The sequence below is a fragment of the Sprattus sprattus genome, assembly GCF_963457725.1.
Source record: "Sprattus sprattus genome assembly, chromosome: 10".
In the NCBI taxonomy this organism is placed as follows: Eukaryota; Metazoa; Chordata; class Actinopteri; order Clupeiformes; family Clupeidae; genus Sprattus; species Sprattus sprattus.
Genome location: NC_137908.1, coordinates 10,557,527 through 10,581,664, shown reverse-complemented (window position 1 = coordinate 10,581,664; position 24,138 = coordinate 10,557,527). Strand labels below are relative to the sequence as shown.

The 24,138-nt window shown below is 45.7% G+C and overlaps 1 protein-coding gene across 1 annotated transcript in view; it reads right to left on the bottom strand.

The window, feature by feature from the left end:
- plxnb1b (plexin b1b) overlaps nt 1–24,138 on the bottom strand; it is a gene marked incomplete at its 3' end in the record, with an annotated part of 80,851 nt that extends 56,713 nt beyond the window's left edge. Inside the window, exons 1-2 of the mRNA XM_080845493.1 lie at nt 24,075–24,138; nt 3,278–3,377 (exon numbers count right to left, since the gene is read on the bottom strand). The remainder of the gene's footprint in view (nt 1–3,277; nt 3,378–24,074) is intronic.

The following is a 24,138-nucleotide window of genomic DNA, read 5'->3' as shown; positions in this document are numbered from 1 at the left end:
GGCTAAAATAAAACTCAATCACTATGGTTACCGTGACCACAGGCAATACACAAAATGGCAACTCAATGTCTGAAGCTCCCATTTTATTTGAGGCAGGCCAGTGTCTCAGTCTCTCTCTCTCACACACACACACACACACACACACACACACACACACACACACACACACACACACACACAGTGTGAGTGTGCGCAACACCTGCCCCTGGCTCCCCGGTGACACTGCGCCTAAGTCCATTTAAATGTTAGCCCTTGTCGTTGTCTATACGCCAAAGCAACAGGAAGTCAGGCCTCTGTGGGAGGGAGTGTGTAATGGAGTCTAAATAAGCACATTACACGGTCTATCAGCACATCCTCGAATGTTTAATGCCCGCCTTGATCAGGTGTGACAGCCGGGCATTTCGGGTCCAAGCGTACTTCCCCATTCTGCTTAGGATGGAAGAAAAGAAAGGGAGGACAGTTTGGGTGAGGGGGCGCACAGGCACACACACTCACACACACACACACACACACACACACACACAGTTCCCACAAGTTTTTCATCTGCTCTAGCTTATCATTTCCGAGTAATTTAATGCGCTACTGCATCTGTGTGTGTGTGTGTGTGTGTGTGTGTGTGTGTGTGTGTGTGTGTGTGTGTGTATGAGCGTGCATGAATGTGGAAATGAGTTGGGGGGGCGGGGGGCATTTGTGCATGCATAATGCAGGGGGAGAGAAGTAAAAACAGAACAGAAGAGAAGAGAACAGAAAAGCCCAGCGAGCCTGGGTGAGGGACTAGACCACAGCACACAGCACAATGACTGAAGATTGTTTTTAAATAGTGCATCTAAACTGTACTCACGTGTTGATCAGAAATTCAAAGAGTGAGAGTGAGTGTGTGTGAGATTGAGTGTGTGTGAGAGTGAGAGTGAGTGTGTGTGAGGGTGAGTCTGTGTGAGAATGAGTGTGTGTAAGTGAGAGTGAGTGTGTGTGAGAGTGAGAGAGAGTTTGTGTGAGTGAGCCTGTGTGAGGGTGAGTGTGCGTGTGTGCGTGCGTGTGTGCGTGTGTGTGTGTGTGTGAGAGTGAGAGAGAGTTTGTGTGAGTGAGCCTGTGTGAGGGTGAGTGTGCGTGTGTGTGTGTGTGTGTGTGCGCAGGGCTGGATGAGCAGCTGAGTAAACAGGCAGGGACAGGGCACAGAGGGCTTGTGTTGGGATTGCGGAGGCCTCCTCATGTACAGTAGCTCCCCTCCACGCCCCTGCAGCTCCAACACACCACCAGAGAAGAGCTGCATTACCTCACCACACACACACACACACACACACACACACACACACACACACACACACACACACACGCCACTTCCTCCCTCACTCCCAAATACCACCCAAAACACATCCCTCCACACACACACACACACACACACACACACACACACCTCGTTCTGCAAGACAACCCTCCACCCACGCCAAAGTGCAAAATGGAGCTTGCAGCTCCTAAATAATAGAACACTAAAACAAGCGCTCAAGTTTTCCCTCCAAGCGCTGGTAGGCATCAGCTGAGACTTTGAACTTGAACATGGGTACTTAAGAAGCACTGTGCTTCTAGAGGGTGGGGTGGAATGACAACTGCCACCAAAACTGGGAGAGAGAGTGTTGTGGTTTGCTTCACTGAACGGATGTCTATTTTTGGGAACCAAAAAACCTCCTATAACAGCGACTCAACATCTTCCCTTCGCAGTGCACGCACTCGCACTCGCACTCGCACTCGCACTCGCACTCGCACTCACACAGTGAGAGTGAGTGTGTGTGAGAGAGAGAGGGAAAGACAGAGGAAGAAGCCCGTCATCTTACTCCCATCAAATAATAGCAAACAGGCTGCCATTACCACTCCCTGTGGCAGATCACAGTGGTGAAGTCGATGGTAATGAGCACTGTTTCTTCTGGGCATGTCAGAGCGTGTTTGTGTAGGGACAAACTCGGCTTAATGTTTAAACAGCACTTGATTTGATGGCATAGTATCAAAACTTCCGACTAGGGTCATTACACACTGACACACTAATGATGGTGAGCTAAGCTAAGCTGAGCTTACTAAAATGAACTCACACAGGATGCTTACATGTGTCAATGTCTAAAGAATAAAAGCACAGCGATCAGTGGACCACCCTGACTATAGTCCCCCTAGGAGGAGGAGAGGAGGAGAGTGGGAGTCAGTGACATCCACTAAACGCTGCCGCAATTTGACCGCAACAACTCCCCTCGGCCTCCATCCCTCCCTCGCTCCAAGCCTCCCTGTAACCACTTATTCGGTCTCCCTTTCGCTCTCCCTTCCTCTCTCTCTCTCCCTCCCTCCCTCCCTCCCTCCCTCCCTCTCTGATGCCCCCACAACCCCTGGGAAAGATATACCCCCGACAGCGCAGGCCAGATCAACTGTATTCCCAGATCCGAGTTCCCGACCTAATCATAACAACGGACGGGCTCTGCGAAAGGCCTGGGACGAAACAACCAGGAGCGAAACAATACGGGACGCAGACAGAGAGAGAGATTGGGGGGGGGGGGGGGGGGGGGGGGGGGGTGGTATGGCTCTCGTACAGGCTGGTGTGAAGCGGAGGGGTAGGGGTTGGGGCAGGGGCAGGAGGGTCCTGCAAAAAAAACAGCCAGTTTACATAACCAAGGTCAGCGCACGAGAGAGAAACAGAACAGAATAGTCCGGGGCTGAGCCAAAAGCCAGTGATGGGCGGCCAACAGCGGTGGACATGGGGGATCTGGAGAGAGGGAGGAGTGCAAAACCAAAGGAAGCAAAATATGAAAACAAACGGATAAGGGCTACTGTTGGGAGGCTGCCCTCTCCCCAATGTCCTAAACCATCCATGGCGTTCTCCCTCTCTCTCTCCCCCACACCCCCCCACTCCCCTCTCTCTTTCTTTCTCCCTCTGTAATTGGAAGCAGAAGTCTGGCCCTTGAAATAGCTGGCGAGGACCGCTGGGATGTGGTCAGGGAAGCAGGGGTTTGTCATCAAACTCAGTGAGGCGCCGATGGCCGTGAGCTATTGTGCGATACGGGTGAAGCTGGGGAACCCAATTATGAGGTGATAACACTCCAGTCCAGTCTGCACTGCCCAGCCAGTCACCACCAGCAGCAGCAGCCATTACTCATCCGAGGCAGAACATGCCAGTATGGAACCGGAACAATCTGACAGAACATCTATCACCGCATTCAGAAAACTACAATCCGGTATCCTTTTATAAATCAACAACCAGAGGTGAAGAAGACGAACGGAGGATAGGGAGTCATTCTCTTACCTGCTGAACTTGTTTGACTTTGGAAATATTTCGGCCCCTGGCTGTTCCGAACGCCTTCTGGAATCACTTATGTCCGCACTCCATGCAGGTCTGCTTCAACCTAAAAAAGAGGAGCGATTAGCGGCGTTAGGAACATAAATACACGCTGGGTGGTGGGTGAGTCAGGTTCTGGTGCCGGTAAAGGAATACGGCATATCGTCATAGCAATCCTCACATCTGCAACGACTCCCAGGAGGGAAGCACCAGTGAGAATGACAGAGAGATGTGCTGCTGGACCTTGTTAAAACACTTCCTGTGTTTTCGTTCTGTCAAATGGCTATTACTGGACTGAAAATTACACTTTATTGCTGAAGTACATGAAAATAGAGGAAGCAGTAAAACTATCCATTTTAGAGGTTTCATAGGGTACCTATTTATTTATATAATATAAGTAACAGGAATGTTAAAGAGGACGTTTTATGCTAATTTCCAGTGTTCCTAATTTTATTTTTGGGGTCTACTAGAATAGATTTACATGCTTCAATGTTCCAAAACCAAATTTTTCTCATACTGTGAATCTCTATTCTCCCTCTGTCTGAAACGCTCTGTTAGAGCTCCTGGGTCTTTATACCCCCCCTACTGATGAGCCCAGTGTGCTCTGATTGGTCAGTTAGGCGGCAATAAGGATTGGGTTACAAGATTGTGTCATCTTGTCACAAAGGCATAAGGGCTGATATTCCAATGACTTGTTTCAGGCAGCTGACCATAGGTGGTTTCTGTGGGAGAGAGTTGCTCCCTCTGATATGTGCTAAGCACAAAAAGCTATAGAACACATTACAGCAAAGGGGAAAAACTGAAAGACATAATAGGTCCTCTTTAAGGAAATGTCACTGGCATTGCCTTACTCTAGATTTCTGCAGCACTGGTATAGTTAGTGAAACTCTAGAAACAATTGAATATATACATAAGATATTCATAGTTTTTGCACACATTTTCACCACCAGCAAAGTTGTCAGAACTGAGAAGAATAACACATAAATATTGTGATTATGGTGTGGGTTCACGATGCAGGTCAAGGTTCATGCTATGCAAAGTTTTCTAACAAAGAAAGCTCAAAAACGTTGGGATATATGAAGGGATACCAGTGAAGGAAACACAAAAGGCCAAGACACGAGAGACGACCGAGCCTGGTGAATGTTCTAAATGACATCCTTATACCGGAGCCTCTTTTCCAAATAAGCACTAAGCCTTCATGACTTACCCAAGACAGACATACTGACGTTGGAGAGGACAATCGTCCTTTTGTTTTCACCTAAGCCACAGGCACATTGTGTCTGTGGTAAGCACCTCGACAGGTCTCCAGAATTACCTAAAGGTGTTCATATATCACAAGTGGAAAAAGACAACTGGCCTTTCCTCTGAAATGCCTGGGCAAGTCATTAAACCCGGGAACAACAGCCCATCACATACAAATCAGGTAACCACCGAGGAATGTTAAGAGAAGCTTCCAGAAAGCACAAAATAAAGATCGGGGAGTAAAAAAAAAAGCACAAAAAAAGAGCTGTTAGTTGTAAACGAAGCACAATGTGCCCTCTGGGTTTTTCAGCAGCAACCGCAGCTGTCTTCCCTGCTTGGTTTAGTTTACTGTGGTGGCCGATTCTTGGGAGAAACTTTATAGCCCACGCCAAGTGAAAGGCCAACGCACCTTCGGCGGGGTCTTAAAACACTCTATCTGCCCCGTCCTTGTTTCTTTGGCCTGCCCCCTACCTTCACAGCCTTTTTCCTGTACCTGTTAACACCCCACTCCCTGTTCTCCCTATGAGTATTGTTTTGATTGTGACTCATGTATGTATGTATGTTTGTGAGTTAAGTGTATATGCTACTGGATGACCTTCATTTCCCTCGGGATCAATAAAGTATCCATCTATTTATCTACCTTCACAGGGGAGCCCAGGAGCTGCAGGGCCCTTATCAGGACAACAGGGGAGGTTTTGGTTAGTGTTGGCGGCAGGGCGATGTCGGAGACCAAAATGTGGAGTGTGGAAGGGTCAGTCAGATAGAGACTGCAATATTTTGGTGAGGAGAGGATATTAGAAATGTTTTCCTGTGCAAGGACCAAGTGAAGTGATTCTTTTAGTATTCATGCAAGAACTACAAAGCACACACACCAAAAAAGCTGAAGAACAATAAGAGCTAGAGGGGGGGAAAAAACAAACCAAAAAAAAACTTTGGTTCCCAGACATTGACCCCTTTACAGAAGGTCAGACACTGCAAAGCTTCCACCAGCTACTTCAATGAACAAACACACACACACAAAGAGAGAGAGAGAGACAGAAAACACCGACTATCGCTTGGCTATGCCAAAAGCCCAGGGAATGTAACAAACACACACACACACACACACACACACACACACACACACACACACAGAGGGGCCATTGTCCCCCTGTGCCCCTCTCCAGGGGGTGACATCAGACTCATTATCCATGAGGCATTCACAAACACAAGACCAACAGGCCTGGCTCCTTAACACCCCACTCCAAACCAGGCCACACCGCTCCACAACGCACTGCACACCACACCACACCACACCACACCACACCACACCACACCACACCAAAAAAACAAGGAGGCCCCGCTCCTCTAAAAAGAGCAATTGCATTCACTCAGCAGACTGGGGTTGCACAACAGACCCTTTATTTGAGGCAGCCCTAGTAAGTAAGGCCACCCTTCTCAAAGGCACATCCGTCAACCTCACGCTCTCCATTCCTATTGCAAAAATCCTTGTCCTGTTTGTGTGAGAAACAGGGTGACCATTACCACTGCCTGTTCTCTCCACGTAACCCAAGCGTATTGGTCTGCCTTTTCCTCTATATCGGACACATCCTTGCATCAAGCAGTTTTACGACATTTTGAGGCCACGGGTTCTCAGCGACATCAAAAACGCTACGGCTCTTGGTGATTTTTTCGCCCGACGTCACTGCGAAACCACTACTGCTTCTCTGGAGCCCCTGCCCTCCAGCCAACCGCTGGCTGTGTTTGCCAAGGGCCACCGACAGCTGTAATTAAAACCATAAAGCACTCTACTTCGCTCCTTTTTTCCCCCCTCCCCTCCCCTCCATTCCCTCATTGTGTGTGTGTCTAAAAATGCCCGGAATATAACTTTAGAGTATCCGGTCATCAAGGCCAACCCTCGCCAAGCGCTTAGCACTGGGAACTGACAATCTCTCACTCTTCTCTTCACCCCCTCTGGTTCATAAAAGCTAAACTACCTTATTAGCCGTTTCGCTGACGCTGCTAGGTGTGACAGCATAAACCATGCCCTAACTGAGCACTAGAACACTGACAATGCAGCAAAAAAAGCTGGACCAGAGTTTTCCGTCAGTGATTCCTGAGGGGTTCCTGATGTAGTCCTGCATGTCCCAGCTCTAAAATGCTATAAAAGGTTCTGAGCAGGGCGAACCGTTCTTCTGGAACTTCGCCACGGCCATCTGAGCCCTGCCCTCTATACAATGTGTGACATCGTGGTGGGGTTTAACCCTTAACCTGCCCGCCAAGGCTGCTTAACGTCATCTCTCTGACATCCACTGACATCCACTGACATCTCCAAAAATCCCACCGCACAAACAAACTGAGATAAGGTGCTCATCAGAAGGGCAAATCCCAGTAGTGATTATTTTAATTCTGAACACGAGCCTGGCGGTTTGAGGGACATTGTTGGACCACACTTTGTTAATTAAGTGCGAGGACAGAAAAATGGGACGCAACGGTGTCAGTTTGGGAGGGGGGGTGCGCTTGACTCACATGAGAGATTAAGTGTGTGTGCGTGTGTGTGTGTGTGTGTCCGTGCTTGTGCGTGTTTTAAGCCAGTTGACCGGGTTATCAGCATCTGCTTGTCTGCCCACTTTCATTAAACGTGCTTATTTAACTCTGATGAGCTAAAGGTCATCGCTGTCCCCACAGTCTTTCCCTTGCCCCTCATAACTTGTCACGCAGTCACACAAGCAATCCTCTTGCCCCTCACACACACACACACACACACACACACACACAACCAAAACACACACTAAAACACTGACGACCACATACTCCGCCTGGCCACAGTACATTCCTAATCAGTGCAAGTCCTAGCCAGTCACTAGCCAAAATCTCACCCGTGCCTCTCCCAACTGTCAGACAGTCTTTCACACTTGCACAGAGATCACACCACGCACTGAGCCAACACACACACACACACAGAGGACATGCAAATAGGACATGTTACTGTGAGCATAGTCAGTACAACTTACACATAAACTAAACATACACATACATCTACACACACACACACACACACACACACACACACACACACACACACAATGTTTGTTAAATATTCCACACCCTTTTGCCTAGGTTAAACTTCATATCAAATCCAAGTCTGCTTTGCTGTTTTGTAAGGCCAGTATAACTTCTGGAACAATTAAATAGAACACTACAATGGAATAGAATTCTATAACGAAAACGCGAACAAAAGAAAAATGGAAGAGAAAGAGAAAAAAAAGTAAGACAGTAAGAGGGAGAGAGTGACAAAAACAGTGGGCCAAAAAAGAAGATTGAAGAGAAACAGATGAGGGGAGGTTAGTCAGGCGTGATGAGGCCAATACAAACACACAACCTAATCCTCTAATGAACACGGCCATGAGCTAGATCAATCAAGATCCCCATCCAAGATGGGCTCCAAATCTTTAATTAGGACATCAAAGGTGAAGAGCTCTCCTGCAGCACAGCTCTGTTCTGCATGATTAAGCAATTACATGCTGGGCAGTGTGTGAGTGTGGGTGTGTGTGTGTGTGTGCCTGTGTGTGCCCGTGCGTGCACAGTGTGTGTGTGTGTGTGCGCCTGTGTGTGTGACAGTGCGTGCACAGTGTGTGTGTGTGTGTGTGTGTGTGTGTGTGTGTGTGTGTGTGTGTGTGTGTGTGTGTGTGTGTGTGTGTGCGCCTGTGTGTGTGCCAGTGCGTGCACAGTGTGTGTGTGTCTGTGTGTCTGTGTGTGTGTGTGCGTCTGTAACAGTGAGAGGGAGTGACAGGGAGAGCTCTGTGCTCCATTATGTCCATGCTGGGGAAGATTGGGAATGTATCATCTAAAGAGAGTGAGTTAAGTGTCTCATATTGTCAATAAATATTACATTTCACCTCTTGCATATCGAAATACCACAAAACATTCACAAGACCACTGTCCAATGTCCCTTTCACCATTGTATTTAATCATACACAGGAAGGGAAAATCAATGTGTGGGGCCACACAGAAAAGCCAGCTATCTGAGGACAATGTTATTGTTTTGGCTCTATATAAATAAACTTTAATTTAATTGAATATCTCTCGCTCACATCCATACTGAGCACCAAAGTCATATTTGTTTCAATTCGAAGGGAGTCAGATTTATAAAAAAAAAAAAGCCATTCCTTGCTGAGTGAAGTGAATAGTCAAGTCAAATCAAGTCAAGTTTATTTATATAGCACATTTCATATGGCATACATAGACGCAATGTGCTTTATTTGAATAGAATAACATCTAGGCCAAAAATCCCTGGACCTGGACTTAGTATTTAATTACCAAGTTGGAGTAATGAGAAAGGAGGGCATTCCAGAGAATTATCCGTCTGATTGCACCGAAACAAACACGCGCTCCTGGAATTCTCTGCAGAACGACGTCGTTTGGGGCCTGGAACGTCGACCTACTGTGCAGCCATCAAATGCAGCAATGAGATTGATGTCAAGGGAATGGCCAGCATGAGCTCAAAGGAGCCGTTTGAGTCTAAAGGAGATCATAGGTAATCAGAGGTCTTATGAAAGCCCGTTTCTACAATGGTCTCGTACTCCAGGCAAATCCTTTTTTTTCCCTTCAGGAGAGGCAAAGAGCTGACATTATAGGTCATTATATTTTGTATTACAAATCATCTAATATCATTCCTTTGGACCAAGAAACATGAGTAAGAGAAGGTTTTGAAAAGCTCGACCAGTTTTGAACGGACTATATAAATACACCATTAAAAAGTGCTTTTAACCTTGTTGCTGGTTAGCATTCTCCTTTGAACATCCTTTTGAATTTTTTCTCAAAAGAAGCACCATCTGTACTTAGAATGGAAAAGGTTCATTATAGCGGAGATACGGGAGGGTTTTTAAATAATCTAAGAGTAAAAAAGAAAGAAAAGAGAAGCTCTAAAAGAGAAAACCATGAGTTCTAGACATTGCCCTCCTGTCATTTATGGCATGAAAATTACATCTTATAGGTCTTCAGTCCACCTCTTCACAAGGCTACACACATCTGCAGCACATGTACAGTACACTACACTACACTACACTACACTACACTACACTACACTACACTACACTACACGGCCCAAACTGTGTTTACACATGGAGGCCTCAGCACTTGTGCATTTCACTAAACTGATAAGGCGCGACTGCATACTAGTGCTCACTGTGAGACACTTAAAATACAGAATTCATCACTTCGTCACTGCGCTTCCGGGCTCCAGTAGTAGAATGACAGAATGAATGCCTTGTATATTCAGTTCCATACTACCTTGAATGTATGTGGCCTGAATTGCAGAGATATCCAGTAGGCTCATTACCAAACTAGGGCAAGCCACAACAACGCAATATTGATCCTCCTCCTATGGACTACTGCAGCCAATGTGAAAAGATTGACCGTCTACAGTATAGACGCACAGGGTCACAGAAGCAACCAGTGTTCTAGTGGAGTCAAGGCCTGATTTGGAGGGGGAGGGGAGCGGGGGCTGCCCCTGGTGTGGGGTGATTTGGAGGGGGAGGGGAGCAGGGGCTGCCCCTGGTGTGGGGTGATTTGCCTGTTCCTAATCGGAAGCGAGTCTGACCCTCTGCCCTGACATTGTCTAACCCTGACCTCTGACCCTTAATCAGACGCTGACCATGACTTCCTGTCCTAGAATAGGCTTACGCCCACTAGCCCTTTAAACTGCCCACTGACAGCACAGGCAGGAGTACAGGATACTACACACCGAAACATCAACCACATCTATAAACACACACACACACACACACACACACACACACACACACACACACACACACACACACACACACACACACACACACACACAGGCAGGAGTACAGGAGACTTCACACTGAAACATCAACCACATCTATAAACACACACACACACACACACACAAACACACAAACACACACACACACACTCCATCCCCCCCCCCCCCCTCATAAATTTAACGTTGACCAACCATCAGCTACTGCTGAAAAAGTCTGACTCCAACAACTCCAAACTTGCACAAGAAAACACGAGGGAGAAACCTTGAATTTAACAAGCCAAGTCCAAAGTGCCTTGCCCTTCCCACCTCAAGGTTGCAGGGCTTCAGCTGCAGGTTTGGGCAGCTGTATGTCTGAACGTAACTTCTTGATGGGACGTCACACACCTGGAAGCATCAGGCAGGCCAGTCTGACACTCAGGGCCAGCCTAAGGCCTGCTCTGATGGGGGTGTGAGTCAGCCTTCAGGTTTGCTGCTCCCCCTCCTTGCTCTCTGCCCAAAATAACGCCTCACAGGAAGGCTGGGAGTTAGGAGGTCCGGGGGGGGGGGGGGGGGACATTTGTGCAGGAGCTGGTAAAAATAGAGCGCAAACACAAACTCAATTAGCTGTCCCCTCACTCGCAGCAGAAAACATGCTGAATCTTTTACGAGAGGGTAGATGGATTTCCTCGGCAAAAAAATGCCGCACGCTGATGTAAAATTCATCCCATCTGATCTGTTTCAGAAAACAGCATCACCCCAAAATAATTCTGCTGCTGTCTGCAGCTTAGCGAGCAGAAACTGGAGAGAGGGAGAAAGAGAGAGAGAGAGAGAGAGAGAGAAGGAGCAAAGTCCAAACAAACATGATTCATCTCGGCATGAAAAATATCCACTGAAAAACACAGGGCAGCGCTGTGGAGAAATGCGACACTGCTTACCAAGAAAGCCACGGTAACCCTGAGGCTGTGATATAAAAACAATCCTGTGCCTGGAGGGCCTGGGCAGATGAGTGTGTTTGGGCATGTTTGTGTGTGCTGTTGCTCTGTCCAATCGTTGGGGGGGTATTTTTATTTTTCATACCCTCTGCTTAACATTTTTCTGGGTTTACCCCGAATCTGGAGGAATGTCTCGAAGCATACACAGAAAGTCTTACGAGTCTGTAGAACTAGACAAACGGACATGGAAAGAGAGAAAGAGAGACAGACATAGAGAGGGGAAGAAAGACAGAATGAACGCAGAAATGTAGAGAGAGAAAGAAAGAAAGAAATAAAAGGATGCAAGTTACAGAGTGGAGTATACAGCACAGCTATGCACGTGCAGTCAAATAATAGGAGGGAGAGTGTGTGTGGGGTCGGTGTGTGAGTGTCTGCTACTAGTGTTCCCTCCAGCTGGATCTCGTTAAGGCATCAGTGTTTTACATATGCTTGAATAAGCCTCTACTGTGCGTGTGTGTGTGTGTGTGTTAAGAGCACAGTGCATTAGCAGAGGTCCAAAACACACAATGTTGAAAACAAGGGAGCTCCGTGGATTATGGGCAGTGTAATAAAACAAATCCGGGGAGTGAGGCGAAACAGAACACTCCCTCTCCATCCATCTTTCTCTCTCTCTCTCTTTCTTCTTCTCCTCCTCCTCTTCTTCCTTCACCCTCTCTCTGACACTCTATACACCCTGAATAGAAACTCAGAAGCCAATATCAACACAATAAAGTGAAACACACAAAAATAAACTGGATTAAAATATCCTCCGAGCCTATAGTTACTTTACACCATAGCGTCATGTGCACACACAGGGAGAACAGGGAGAGACAGAAGTGGACAGACATCTGAAGAGAGACAGAGAGAGAGAGAGCAAGTGAAACAGGACAGCAGGACAGACAGAGACAGAGAGAGAGAGAGAGAGAGAGAGAGAGAGAGCAAGTGAAACAGGACAGCAGGACAGACAGAGACAGAGAGAGAGAGAGAGAGAGAGAGCAAGTGAAACAGGACAGCAGGACAGACAGAGACAGAGAGAGAGAGAGAGAGAGAGAGAGAGAGAGAGAGAGAGAGCAAGTGAAACAGGACAGCAGGACAGACAGAGACAGAGAGAGAGAGAGAGAGAGAGAGAGAGAGAGAGAGAGAGAGAGAGAGAGAGAGAGAGAGAGCAAGTGAAACAGGACAGCAGGACAGACAGAGGCAGAGAGAGAAAGAGAGAGAGAGAGAGAGAGAGAGCAAGTGAAACAGGACAGCAGGACAGACAGAGGCAGAGAGAGAAAGAGAGAGAAAGAGAGAGAGAGAGAGAGAGAGAGAGAAAATGTGTTCTTTATTCAGCTATAAAAAGTTGTTACTGTTTAACAGCTTCAACGTTAAAAAAGTCTCCCACTGTGCTCTCCATGAGGTAACCATGAACGCTGACTATCCCAAACTGTCTATTCCAACGGGAACAGAGGGATATTAAAGCAAGGGGATAGACAAATGGGTAATTCCATGCAGGCCGGCCGTGTGTCTTGCTCAGGGCTTGAGACAAGATGATCTCCAAAATCCCCTATCTATTTCAGATGGGCACCTCGCTGCTAAGAAAGAACTATAACATGAGTAGAACATACCACATTTTTAAAGGCCAGATGTGGTTCAGTGCGAAGATACAGCAGGTTTTAAGGGTGCTCAGATGCTAATGAAGATACAGGTTTACATTTTTTGCACAAAAGTTGTTGAGAACAATGACGTTATTTACACTTAAGGATGGAGCAAATCCTAGATAGTAAGTCTGGATGCCTCTGTTTGTTTCACATGGAATGACTCGAGTAAAACAGCATTCAGCCCAACATGTTTTGTGATGCTGAGGGAGATTGTTTACCTGCCCCTCTCTTATTTCACGCCCAGAGGATATGTGTGTGTGGACATCACAGCTTTACACTCCTGTGTACTACACTTTGTGTGCATACACGCATGTTATTTGTAAATGTTGCTGGTGTGCATTAACATGAACACATGAATCCTTGTGTATGCAGAAATGTTATGTTTAGAGTGTGTGTGTGTGTGTACGAGGGAGAGCAAGAGTGTGTGTGAGGGAGAGGAAGAGTGTGTGTGAGGGAGAGCAAGAGTGTGTGTGTTTACACATACACTTATTCTACTCAGGAGTAAAGCTTCACCAACACCTGCTTGCCCCAGGGCTGTCCCACCCTGGCTGCCCTCTATGATTTGATGGAAGGAATGTTAATGGTCAAGCCCCACTTCACAGAGATTACTCCACTGGGCTATGCGTCACTCACAGACACACACTCACACGTCCCTCCACAAAAGCCTGTCAGTAAAAAGACACAAAATCTTAAAGAGGCATTTTATAAAAAGACAGCTTAATTTCTCAAAATTAGCTCACCAATAAAAGGCAGTCTTGGGTTAAAAGTGATCACAACCACTTACAGATGATGTTTAATGGCTTCACATAGACATTAAACAATCCTGAGAGAAATTAAGGGACATTAATGGGGCAAGGGCTTACCCTGATATCAATGTAGTCAATGAAGGGGGAGAAGTCCCCCTACCCCCTCGGCCTTCTCAAACACATTAATCCAATGGTTCCAATTCCCACTAGATTATCATTAATGTTACTAGGGTTACTAGGTCGCCAGGGGACAGATTAACGATTCGAATTAACCGTTTAGTTTCCATTCCCACACGACCCCATGAGAGTAAAATAGCAACAAATAAATGGCAGCGTGAGTGGGAATGACATAAAAGGTCCTTATCTGAGGTGTCCGACGGGGTTGACAGAGGCCGTGTCAACACCACCAGCTATTCCATGCAAATGTGAAAGATAGGGAGCAGTCTGGATAAACAGGGTCAAGCACACAGTGCAAGAAAAAAGACAAAAAGAAGGAGAAGGAGAAGGAGAAGAACAGGACAGGATAAGGTGACCATGGCCAAGACCATCTCTCTCTCAGGCCTCCAGCTTCAGCAAACAAATAACAAATTATTTTCACCACTGAAATGTTTCTCTGTCCCTAAATCCCACCACACTGGTATCAAGTGTGGTGCCCTGGTATCATGTAAAATGTATCCATTTAACATTTATGTAACGTTAACTTATTTCCTATCTGTGTCTTATAAACCCCCCCCCCCCCCCTTTTTCTTTCTTTCCTACTGTGAGGCGCATTGTGTTACCTTCGTGTATGAAATGCGCCGTACAAATAAAGTTTGATTTCATTTGATTTGAAATAAAGTGCACCCTTGCACAGGTCTCTGTGATTTCAGACAAGCATGGAGACACAGTGGCAGTGTGGTGACACTGCTTCACCCATGAGGCCGGTAAGACAGGATATTTTGAGTATCAGCATTTTGAGAACGTGAAAAGAAGGAGAGGGTGCGTGGGGGAGCCCCCACCCCAAAACAAGCCGCTCATATCCCCCCTGCAACGCAAAGACATAGGCACTGTTTTATTACCACCACCATCACCACCACCCCTCCACCAGATTACTGGGCCCCAGGCTTCACACAAGGAAAAGCTGATTCTCTGCTAGTGAAAAACTCTGAGCACACAGGGAGAGATTATAAAAGGTTACTTAAAGTACGCTGTATACAAAAACGTGCATGGGCACGTGCGTGCACTCACACATGTGCATACACACACTCCTATTTATTCATACAAAGACCGTGAGCATATCACTCGCATATAGTAGTGAGGATTGGATCTATACTCCCAGTTACAGTGTGTGTGTGTGTGTGTGTGTGTGTGTGTGTGTGTCCCTTCTTTCCCTAAAAAGTGCAGAGGGAAGAGAAGCCATAGAGCTCTAAATGGTAGAGGTCTTCACAGCAAGAAGCTGTAACCATGGATACCAATGACCCGCCCCTGCTCAGACAGCAACAAGTGGAAAAGTGTTGCTAAGAGACACCGAAAATACAGAGTGGCCTTTGCAGGGACACACAGACACTTACTTAGCCATATGAGGCGAGACAGTTTCACATCTAATGAGCTTTAACCCACACACACCTTTTCCACAGACATGACATATGACCTCTCACCCTTCACTTCTACAAGAGTAGCGTTGGCTAACAGGAAGCATGGGGTGTGTGGTTGTGGTTGTGTGTGTGTGTGTGTGTGTGTGTCCCATGCTGTGAATGAAGACTGCACACACCCCAGCACATGTCAGACGTGTATGGGTCCCTGTGGCTCAGAGCATAGGCGGGAAACACCCCAATACTATACCTGTCAAAGCACTTCCACCCACCACCTCATCCAATAACATAGCCCGCACGACAAAGACACTGATGCTTAGTCTGCCTGGATGCATTCATAAAATATACTATAGCCTTTCCCATGGAACGCACATGTAAGGATGTCACTGAACTCCACATTTGCACAACATTCTTACAGTTGAACCCAGTAAAACAGCCCAGCTGCGAGTCAACCCTGTGTCTACCCAGCATTTGGCTCAAATAGCCCAGCTTATGCTTCCAGAGCCAACCCAGCAGCCAATAGGTCTGTTTTACCACCAACATGTTTTAACATGTAGCAAACAAGGACTTAATTCACGATCTATCTTGGCCATTTTAGACACTTGCCTCTTGAGTCTTGTATGCAGATTTAAAGATTTGTGCAGACGGACGTCACACCCAAGATTCTAACAATTCTAACACTAAAACTCAGTTTCATCAAATTAAAGATTACGGTGTCCTACGATAAAAACTTTTTGCTTTAATAAGCTCAGCACTCAAAGTTGCAGCAGTCAAAAGGTAGCACACTTGGTCTATAAATAGCATCGCTCCACTGCTCAAGCAGTAACCCATTAACAGCTAGTGCTGACTGACTGACAGACCAGGTTGTATGCCATACCAGAGGTAAAGTACTTGGATCTTGAAACTTGAAGGGCATACCATACTCATACCCACAGCAATGGCCAATGTCAACTGCCTAAGCTCATTACTGCTTGACAAAGACACCCCACCTCCCAAAAAAAGACAAGAACCGTGTCCCTGGTCTGTTTCAAGGAATATTACTCCCTTCATCAATCCGTCATTATGCCTCAGAGAGAGACAATAAAAACGTTTAACAGTCTGAGCCAACATTCACCCAGTGCTTGCCATGGTAACAACCCTTTCCCAGGACAGGGAGAGTAGGGGGTTGTGTGGGTATGTGTGTGTTGGGGGGGTGGGCTTGGGGTGAGTACCCCTGAGGATTTGACACAGAGTGGGAGAGAAGTGGGAAAGAAAAGAGCGAAAGAGAAAATGCTAGAACATTTACCCCTTTACAAATGCCCTAGGTTTCCACTTAGCAACAAGTGTAGGGAGCAGGAATTCTGTCCACTATATTTCTGGTTGGCCTCTCTCTCTCTTTCTTCTATCTCCATCATTCTCTGCCAACCATTCCATCACAGAGAGAAAAAAGGAAATCTGCCAGCAACCTGCCCTGCTATTGTGTCATAAGAGTCAAAAGTCAGTGAACTCCAGCATTAGTACTAGAATATTCCATTTCAGACTGACGTGATAACTGCACCGGCCACCTGTTGCATCGCGGTTCTTTCCTTTAGAATTATTCAAGAGGACACAAAGCGGTGACCACAGTTCTGAAACTCAAATGGAGTCTCCAGACTCTCATGCTCTATGAAGTTTCCCTCACACACACACACACACACACACACACACACACACAGTAGCGTCACTCCTATGTCAAACACAAACTTTTTTGCACACTCACTCGCCTTCCCTTAACAATGACCAACCCAAAGAGCAACAGCTGTGTCTGAGCATGCTGATATGACAGTGATCCATAAGGCATCCTCCCCCATCACCCCCCAGCCCTGCTCCTGGCCTGGATTTCTCCCCGCACCCCCACCCCCCACTCTCTCCCTCAGGCTGGTTCCACCTCTTATTCGCTGGCCTTTTCAACCTTCCCTGCAACAAAAGAGACAATGGAGGCTCTGCCACTTTCTCTCTCGGTTCCCCTACAGAGAGGCTCACATACACACAGAGAGGCTCACTCACACACGCAGAGAGGCTCACACACACACAGAGAGAGGCTCACACACACACACACACACAGAGGCTCACACACACACACAGACACACAAAGAGAGCGAGAGAGAGAGAAAGAGAGAGAGAAAGAATGCAAATACCTTGACAGATAGAATGAACTAACCAAAAATACCTATGGATTATGAATACATTCAGTAAGTTCCAGACAGTGGTGAGGCAGGTGGGCCTAGCAGCCCAACACACCACAGCCACAGCCCAACACACCCCACCCAACCACCCCCCCCCCCCCCCCCCCCAGCCCAACCCACCATTAAGCACCAAATCTCTCTGCACAGGGGGGCACCAAATGGTTGCTTTGACATGCAAGAAGGTGTAAAATAGGGGGAGGAGTTGTCCATCAGAGACCCAGGGTGGAAGTAGAAGTGTGTGTTTGGGAGGGGGTTGAGGGTAATTCACAGCCCTTGTCAGTGATATGGTCCTCCATGACCACTCTACAGACAGGGTTCTGTGAGCTGTGAAAATGTAGTGTTGGCCGCTCTCACACACACACACACACACACACACATACACACACACACACACCTTCAGGTGACAAAGGAGAGGAGGAGGGGTGGTTCATGCAAACCTCTAGAGACAAATGTTACCCTGTGTCAGCAGAGAGCTGAGAGAAGTGAAGCTAAAAATGTCAGGCCAGCAGCATGAATTAACATGTTCACCTGATAAACTGTAACGAACACAATGAATGTCCATAAATGGTGCATAGACGCTTTGCTGCATAAATGGTTTGCTTCTTTGGCCCAGTCTGTGTTACACATAGTTAGTTTGGGCATGGAGGGGGGATGGGAGACACTTCTCATGGAATATATGAATTTATAGTTTTGTAGCGACTTCAAACGGTTACTGCAGAGTTGTTGTAATGCATTTTTCAGTGTCTACTCACAGCAGTAAATCTGGAAAATGTAATTATTTTGTATCTAATTAATAGCTTTAGAAAAGTAAATCTCAGAATATCCAAAGTGATTTAAGGGAACTCTTTATTATTCAAAATGTCAACTGTGGATTCATCAGAGACTTTGAAATCTAATCAAAACTGGATACACATTCCACTGACCAATGATTTTAGCCATGTTTGGTCATCGTAAAAAGAAAAATGAAGCTTAAATCATGGGTGCTTTTCAAACACTTTATCTGAAACACACACACACACACACACACACACGCACACAGACACAGAAACACAAACCAGAACCAACCTCGACCACCAGCCAGAGACACAACCTTTGGGTTGCCAGGGCAACCTGAAGCTTGTTGCTAGCACCAAATGTCACAGCACTGTCTTTATGCGCAGCTCCCCCTCCCACCACCAATAGCACTCCACTCCTTCCCAGCCAGGACTTAAAACATCCTCTTAATACCAGACACTTCACTGCTTGCCAGATCTCTCTGGCAACTGAGCCTTATCTGGCACTTGCCATCTACCTCCTGGGAATGCTGATAGAGAAGACGCGGAGGACAAAGAGCCCGAATGTCTGTCAACTTCAACTTGTAAGATTCGTCCCACTCAGCCAGCAGATTGATCGACTGATTACGTGGGTAACTGTGAAGTGCAGTTAGCAAAGTATCTTTTATTGGTTTAGGGGCATGAATAAACCCAAGGTTATTTCAAACTGTTTCAGTAACCATTTACCCCAATATTATTGATCAAAATGATTGATCAAAGTTCACATCAAAGTGCACCCGAATAGTCGCTATTTTTCTACAACAATAAGTCAAAATGTTTTTTTTTCCTTTTCACCATACCAAGGCACTTTAGGCATATTCCAGCAATGCTACAGTTCAAATATACAACTGATTTCACAGCCAAGTTCATGTGGGATCACAAGCCTCAACATGTCTCCAGGTTCTCCTTTGTCATTCCACCATGTGCTCCCGGGGTAATCTCCCTGCATCTGGTATCGGTTAAATCCCCTTTGGAGCAGGAGCAGCTCTGATAAGATTACCATTTAATTGGCATAATTAAATAGAGTATTTAATCTATCTGCAGGCGGAGTGGGGAAGCCAAACCCCATTACATCAAACCTGCAAGTCTAACAGTCCTATCTTTACAAATGAGGTTTCCGTTGAGGTCTAGGGTCTAAAGAGATCTTTTGCTGCATCATGTCTGACCATGAACACACCTCTGCTTTCAAAGGGCATTGGCCATTAATGTCTACGAAAAAAAAGAACATTCAGTCTTAACAAGAGCAGGCATTCTTAAATTGATATCAACATAGTTTTGTATGCAACGTCATTGCTGATAAGATTCCCCTACCCTTAGCAATCACAAGTGGGTTGAAAACCAGCAGCAGAGACTGTAGGTGAATTCATGCCTTTTAGTTTGCAGTTTGGTCTTAACATAACATGGGGCCAAACATTTTCTGTTGTATCTTGATTTACCTGACAGGTGATGAGTGGCCAGAATAATGTACGTGCATTGAAAAGCCATTATGCAACACAGAAGTAGCCCAAAGACTGATACCAGAGGACAAATCACCCTGTCTCTTCCCTGGTCTTCGGGGGCTAGCAGACACACACACATACACAAAAAACACATGTTGGGCCAATTAATTAGTCCACTGCCTTTTTCCACAAAACCCAGTGAGCCGTAACTCTGCCAACGCTCACCCAAACAGTCTGTCCTTGGAGCTTCTTCACCTGGTAATTACAGGCAGTCGGATCACCTTGGTGATACTTAATATGACAAATCGCAGAGCTGGCCATTTGTCTCAACCCAGACACACTCACCGCCCACAGTCAGGCAAAGGACAGCACAGACGAGGACGCGCTGACTAATGCTGCCGCTGAGGGCTGGAAAAAAAAGAAAAAGAAAAAAAAACAAGCGGCAGGGAGGGCTTCCATTTTAATTACCTGGCCAGGAACTTGTGGGATGACCATATTTTTCCTGTTGTTCCAAGTTGCTAAACCCTACAATCCACAACAATTCCTGTCAAGCCAGCACAGTGGGAGCAACCAAAGTGGCATCTTCAGACAGTAATGGATAAGGCCAGAATCAGAATCCAAGCCAGGTCACCACATTTTGTGAGCACCAAAGAAAGCCTCAAAGAAATATCAATATTTTGTTTGGTTGTAGCAGGGCAACATTTTAAAGCCTTGAAATAAAACAGATGGAAATAGCCACTTATTTAGAGTAAGACTGAAACAGATACTAACAGTTAAGTGGTACCACTTACACGCTTTTTTACACATTCACCAATTTTCACATTACCTAACTTTTAGTTTGACTCCATAAAGAAATCCATTGCATAATTATGGCAGAGAAAGAGAAACTGCATTCAAGAAACATGGATTAAACACTAGCCCTGGTGTAACCAGACCCAATTTCACTTTGAGAGTAGATAGGGTCTGGCCACGCTCAGTTGAGGAATTGTTTCCAGTCGTTTAATCCTAATGGACGTAGAGAACGGGCTGATTTTGAAACCATTGGACCAGTCTGTAACCAATCAGCATTGACCACTATGGGATTGCTATACTTCCTACTTTGCCACTAATGCTGCAAGCTGATATAGCAGTCTTTACCCAAACCCTTTTGGTGGTAAATAAACAATGGCTTTACCCCTGATGAATACTTACACATTCTTCTTGCTCCGGCTGGATTTCTTTTATGTTTGCTAGCATTGCTAAAACTGTTTGTATCGCTTCATCTAGTTTTAGCATTGCTGTAACTACATTTCAAACAAATGTTTCACTTCTATGTCACTGCACTTAGCCACCCTCACTGGTCGCTTATAGGAGGTCACTCAAAAATGGCCCAGCGGTCCAGCTTAAGAACAGGGTTTTCAGACTACAACCACAACGAAAACGTAGCTGTGAGCAAAAGCCGGGCAGAGCCAGGCTATTGAAAGACAAGAACCAATTTGAAAATGGCTAGCCACCACAAACAGCCATTTCCTCAACTTCTTTCTGGCCACTACTAATTGTTGGTCAATTAATCTGAGCATCATTACAAAGAACATCAATGATCTTCTTTTTTCCAGGTCCACTGAAGTTTAAACTTCAAAAAGCTGCAAATTCGAGCAAACACCCAAACCAGCATTCAAGTGCACTCTCTCCCTAGAGCCATTAAACACCCAGCCTCTGCCACACACCTTCCCCGCTGACACCTTCATTGTGTTGAGGTGTTGGAAGTGGCACTGCAACTGAGGCGTGGTGAGCTGAGGGCACGGCCTAACTGGCCCCCTCATCATTGGAACTCTCTATCTCACACAGACTGATGTCCACTAAAATGTCCACTAACTGCAGCTGTTTGCAATTTGCCTCTTGAACGTATGCATGCTTGGCAAAGAAACTCAGATCAGCCAGTCCACAGGGGGGCTACATTGTCCACACGCTCAATAAGCAGTGTAGTGAAAATCAATACATGTGATTATTTCTTTCTGCCGTTCAGGCCTTGCGGATTTCATGGATCTTTTTTTTTTTTTTTTTTTTTTAAACCTCAAAAGTATTTTAAAGGAGCTTTAATCTGCTGATATCTGTTTCACTCCCAGTGAATGCAACTTGAAAACACCGGGACAATGTCTAACGAAAATAACTTTGTATAGTTGCTTCCATATTTGAGTATGCACTCCCATTGCCAAATTATGGCCAATTAAAACTCACCTCAAGGAAATGTTTGGGTTACTCCAGGGACTAGCACCCAAAATTTGTATTTTCTTGCTCAGGTCATAACAGGTCACATAATTAAAAGGTCAGATGGCAGACATATAATGACTGCATTTATAAGAGGGGTCAAGGGTCATTTAACAAGTCAAGACCACTTTCTCATCACGGCCCTGACATTGTCCAGGTGTCAGCACTGTGAAAAACACGCTAATGAACCTGAAAGTCTCCACCTTCACGCACGTGAACAGGCATAAAACACTTATACAAACACACACGCACCGGTTTAAAGAACACTGAAACACACAAGGGTACCTTACAGCCACACAAACCAAACATCATTTTTCCGTTTCATTCTATGTGGGTAGAAGCCGTACGCCTTGTGTTCCTAAATTGGCTAGTCCATCACTCATTCTGGACAAACAGAACCGCATATCCATACCACTTGTTAACCCCCTGAAACAGTGCCAGCGGTTCCGGGACGCTTAAAACCCTTTCAAATGACACACACACACACACACACACACACACACACACACACACACACACACAACAAGCTCCATCTCCAGAAGTCCTTAGCAAACAGTTCAGAGGCAGGCTGTCCTCACAAGGCCGACATGTTTCCATCATGCTTTCCAGCTGAGAGAAAGAACATTTGGGTAAAGAAATCATATCCTTCACGTCACAACATGTTACATTCTGATCATATCCCTTCTTCCTAGTGGTCAGGCCTCGGGCAGTTACATTTCTGGTCAAGCACACCTGTAATACATTTTAGCGATTCTACAGATATATAACTGTGTAACTGTAGTTTGTGGATAGGCTCAAGACCTCATACTTCCCTTTTGGAATCGGACAACTCAAATGACCAAAGATAAGTCATTCCAGGCTTTACTTCATTCAGGGGCACTTCCTGAAAAGAATCCTAATAACTGTGATGTCATTATATGGTAGCACTGAGCTGTGAGCATGTCTCAATTTGTCTGGGTGCTTTTGCTGTGGCTCAGATAAGGTCCACTACATTCCATAGCAATCCCTACAGACAACATCTGTTCACAGCCTAAATCATAGTTTGATTCATGGATATCTACTCTGTATGACTGACGACCATTTAATAACAGCTCAAGGTATTAACAGACCAAAACAAAATAATAAAAAAAGCTTTAACACACTGGAAAAGCTCCTGGCAGAATATGTAGTCTCCATTTTACCAGACATACCAAGTCCTGTCATGCAAGTACATCCATGCCTTCACTCATTAAACAGCCATAGCAGATTCATAGTAAATCATCAAAAATGTGACGCCCAGATATCCACAAGCATTGCGCCATGTGAATCTCTACAGTATTACTTAAGAGCACACACAAATATATAGATGCCAAAGTATGCTTTGAGATTACAAGGTCTGAATGACTCACTTTGTTTAAGGTATTAAGTCTTTAAAAAGCATCACCACGCTCTCACGTTATTTGCTGCCGACCGTGTAGTTAAAAACAATCGGCAATCACTTAAAACACCTGATTATGCTTGCAGGGCAACCAACGACGCCTGGCGGACGTAAAGCACCTGGTGCTTTTAAAGCAGAGCAAACACTCCTAATGTAGTGACCCACGCCTGCCCTGAATCAATGCACTAGCCTGGTGCAGAACTGTAAATGAAAATTCGCCCTTTTCAATTCAGATCCTTGATCCTACGCCGTCCATGCAACCTTCTAAATTATCTTATTTATGGTACGTGTTATGTAAATGCCATCCACGGTTGTTACAGCATATGTGGTTTAGTGATGTGTTTTCAGCCAGATCTTTTGACCGTTGATGCGAAGACAAGCATTATGAACACTGTGGTTGTCCTGCAAGTTTTGTTTACAGTGATAGATCAGGAATCGGTACCATACGCGCATCGTCTGAATAAACTTTGGGGTTTCGATTCATTCAAGTTTGTTATCCCATCCCCACGACAACATATGATATCTTTAGTAACGGTTAGGCTAGCTAGTCCTTTTGGACATATTCTTTCACATGAGTAGCCTACGCTCAAACGCAATGCAAGCGGGACAGCACTATATATATAGAACTCACTGAAAAAAGAGAAGCTCTTGCAACTGTTCTATGTCCCGGTATTATAACTCTATTACTAAATTGCATTATGGTTAATTTCGTACACTTCTTACCTTATTTTTCCCCAGCTGTGAGTTCCACAATTCCTCGGTTTCACACCTTTTCACAGAAGTCTAC